Source organism: Marmota monax, unplaced genomic scaffold (genome assembly GCF_021218885.2).
Source record: "Marmota monax isolate L192 unplaced genomic scaffold, Marmota_monax_Labrador192_F-V1.1 WCK01_AAM20220418_F8-fsc00681, whole genome shotgun sequence".
Classification (NCBI taxonomy): domain Eukaryota; kingdom Metazoa; phylum Chordata; class Mammalia; order Rodentia; family Sciuridae; genus Marmota; species Marmota monax.
This window is the reverse complement of record NW_026693088.1, coordinates 83918-88053: the sequence shown is the minus strand read 5'-3', so window position 1 is coordinate 88053 and position 4136 is coordinate 83918. Positions and strand designations below refer to the sequence as shown.

The following is a 4136-nucleotide window of genomic DNA, read 5'->3' as shown; positions in this document are numbered from 1 at the left end:
GTAGTCCAGTGGCTCATTTGAATAAAAATAGTTTTCCCCCTAATGGCATGGTACCTGTTAGACCTAAAAAGGAACAGGTTTAGTTTATAATGTAATTCAATATATAAAAACTCAGTTGCACAGAAGTTTAAGGAGACCATGCCATATATAATTTATCCTATAACCTGATATGTATAACAGTGCTTATAAATTATAAGATAGAATAAAAAGAGGTCTCTAATGTCAAAAGATAATAAAATAAATTGTGGGAGATGTAAATATTTACATCATTTTAATTTTTTTCTTGGTTTTATTTACTCGTGGAGTGTCCAAGGCTATATAAGGTTGTTTTTATATAAAATGTTTAGAGTTCAGTCAAGTTTCTTCAGGGGTTACTCTGAAGGAGTACAAAATAAATGCTTGGGTTCCTCAGTCTTTTTTTTTTCCTTACTAGACTTACCAACAACTAGGATAAGTCAGTGTCCTGTTCACCACATGAATTCCATGGAAATACTGAAAATAGCTCCCTCTTCAATGACTTCTTTAAATAAAATATGCACTGTAAGTTCTCAGTCTCAGGGTATTCATAATCTCCATGATTTAAAGATTTTATGGACTTTCCAGAGTTGCACAGGTTTTAAAAGTCATTACATAAGGTAAAATGTTAATGTTGTAATTCAATATATAAAAATCTGTGGCTTATTTTCATATATCTCTATGTCCTTCTTATAACTGTCTTAATTTCTCCATAAATACAAATAAAAAAGTATAAACATCTGACTTACACAAATTATATTTCCCAAATAAGTTTGATTAAAATGTGGGAAATAATTAAGAGATGTTACAGTACTACTTACCAAATAGTATGTTTTACTGTTATATACATCCTTTACTCAAGTGGATATTGTGATATCTCTGAGATAATAACATGATTCAATATATGAGTATTAACATGTTAACAAATATTTATGTATATGAACACATTCATATTGTAAATATAGGTAACAAATACACTGTGAACTGGGCATTATGATTCATGCCTGTAATCCAAGAAAATTGAGAAGCTGAGGACTTTCACAGGTTCAAAGTCAGCCTCAGCAGCTTAGTGAAGTCTTAAGCAATTTAGCAAAACCTAGTTTGAAAGTTTTAAAAAGAGGACAGGAGGCCTGGGAATGTGTCTCAGTGGTTAAACATTCCTAAATTCAATTCACAGTACAAAAATATAGTTTAAGATATTACAATTTAATGTAAAATCTGAGGAAAAAATTTCTTATAATTGCTTTCTCCAGTATTAAAAAGTGAGAATATTTAGTAATCTTTGATTTATAAGAAGTTCATAACCTGTCAAAGATGAGCTATTTCCACTATGCATGTATGATATTTATGATTGTTATTTTAACTATATCACCTAATAATTTTTAATAAATTTTAAGAAAAAGCTTAAGAAAATTACTTATTTTCTATATTTAAATAAGTTTCCTCTTTCTGATCCTCATATACTTCAAGGTTTAAAGAATAAGTAATGACTTTACTATATTTTTATATTTGTCAATGTGTTTTTTATAAATGTTTTGCTGTTATATCAGGCATATACTTTGGACAAATGTTGTTCAGCCTTTAGAACAGACATGAGGTTTCAGATGTTAAATAAATTTAAAATTTGAATAAGGTTTGAAAACATTATTTAACTTCTTAGAATTTCTGGGAGTATGAATTTTCCATTGATCAGTAATGTTTGAGCAACAGATGGCCAAAAGCTTTGAAAGATTTTTTTCCACTTGTATTCACTCTAACCATAACCAGTACATATTCTCAGGTTCATAGTAATCACTCTAACCAGTACCTATCCAGGTACAGAGTAATGGGTAAACAAGTGTTGGAGACTTTGTCACATTGTCAGTTTTTATATTTGGATAATTTCTCTCTGATATGATCATTTTGGAATGGATTAAATTTTGGCCCATTCTTAAAGAAATGGTACAGTATTCTCATATGTAGAGCTTGTCTCCAGTATGGTTTTTCTGATGTCTAGTAATATATGATATATGATTAAAATCTTGGTCACATTCTTCACATTGGTAGGGCTTCTCCCTACAATGAATTCTGCTATGGGAAATATGGTCTATTTTTTTGACTAAAAAGCTTTGCCACATTGTTTACATTTGTAGAGCTTCTCTTCACTGTTAGTTCTGCTGTGGTTAATAAGAATCAATTCTTTATTAAAAGCTTTATCACATTGTTCACATTTATAGGGCTTCTCTTCACTGTGTTATTCTGTGGATAATAAGGACTGATTTGGTTTTAAAAGCTTTATCACATTCTTCACATTTGTAGGGCTTCTCTCAGTGTGAGTTCTTCTGTGGTTAATAAGGTACATTTTTTGACTAAAAGTTTTGCCACATTCTTTACATTTGGAGGGCTTTTCTTCAGTGAGTTATGCTGTGGTAATATGCTTTTCCTACAAGCTTTTTTCATATCTTCACATTGTAGGACCTCTCTCCAGTATGAATTCTGCTCTGGACAATAAGGATTGATTTTTTCTTTAAAAGATTTATCACTTTCTTTACCTTTGTGGGGCTACTCTCCAGTGTGAGTTCTGCTGTGGTAAATAAAGCCTATTTTTTGACTGAAAGCTTTGCCACATTTTTCACATTTGTATTGCTTCTCTCCAGTGTGAGTTCTTCTGTGGCATATTAGGTGTGATTGTTGACTAAAAGCTGTGCCACATTCTGCACATCTGTAGAGTTTCCATCCAGTATGAATTCTGCTGTGGATAATAAGAACTGATTTGCTTTTAAATGCTGTATTACATTCTTCACAATTGTAGGGCTTCTCTCCAGTGAGTTCTACTGTGGTAAATGAGGCTTGATTTTTGACTAAAAGCTTTGTCACATTCTTCAAATTTGTAGGGCTTTGCTCCAGTGTGAGTTCTGCTGTGGTTAAGAAGGCCTGTTTTACGACTAAAAGCTTTGCCACATTCTTTACATTTGTAGGGCTTCTCTCCAGCATGAGTTCTGCTGTGGCAAATAAGGCCTGTTTTTGATGAAAAGCTTTGCCACATTCCTCATAATTGTAGGGCATCTCTCTAGTGTGAATTCTTCTGTGGTGAATAAGGTCTTTTTATTGTCTAAAAGTTTTGCCACATTCTTCATATTTGTATGGCTTCTCTCCAGTATGTGTTCTTCTGTGGATAATAAGGATTAATTTCATTTTAAAATTCTTATCACATTCTTCACATTTATAGGGCTTCTCTCCAGTGTGAGTTCTTCTGTGGTAAATAAGACCTGTTCTTTGACGAAAAGCTTTGCCACATTCCTCACATTTGTAGGGCTTCTCTCCAGTGTGAGTTCTTCTGTGGTAAATAAGGCCTGATTTTTGACTAAAAGTTTTGCCACATTCTTCACATTTGTAGGGCTTCTCTCCAGTGTGAATTCTGCTGTGACATATTAGATAAGATTGTTGACTGAAAGTTTTGCCACATTCTTCACATTTGTAGTGTTTCTCTCCAATATGAATTCTCTGGTGGTGAACAAGGCTGGATTTTTGATAATGTAATTTCTGATGTTCACACTCACTTAGAGTTTTCCATATTTTTTCTTTGTTGTAAATGTCCATATTTTGTACTTATCACTTTTTGAAATATATATTTTTTTCCCTGTGCTAGTGAAAATTGTTGGGCATGATGAGAATTCATGGCTGAAATGAAATCCAAATAAATATGAGTTTACTAACTAAACTGGGATGAATATATTTTGCATAATAACCTATACAATTATAGCAATGTAAAAACATTGGCACTGGTGCAGATTAGGAAATCCAAAGTCATCATTACTCCATAAGTATATAAGTTAAATAAAAATGTAAAGATTGATTTACCAGTAAAAATTATTCAAACTATTGTAGAGACCACAGTATCCAAGCTGAGTACATTACAAAGTAGAATAATACAGTAGAGGAAAGAAAAGTATGTTACTTTTATCAACCACAGCCTTTCTTTCTCTATCATATAGCATGGTGTATTTAGGAAATATCTACCAGCTGTCTTCACTCATGGTAGAATGAGGGAAATACAAAACATATACAAAAGTTTGGTATTTTTTGAAGAGTGTCTGAAAATAGGTTTCTATCCACCATAAACACAAACCTGGAAATAACAG

General features: G+C 32.1%; 1 pseudogene; it reads right to left on the bottom strand.

Annotated features, from left to right (window-relative positions):
- Positions 1-2568: 2568 nt before the first annotated feature.
- LOC124099599 (zinc finger protein 239-like) lies at positions 2569-3594 on the bottom strand (annotated as a pseudogene).
- Between the last annotated feature and the right edge of the window lie 542 nt (positions 3595-4136).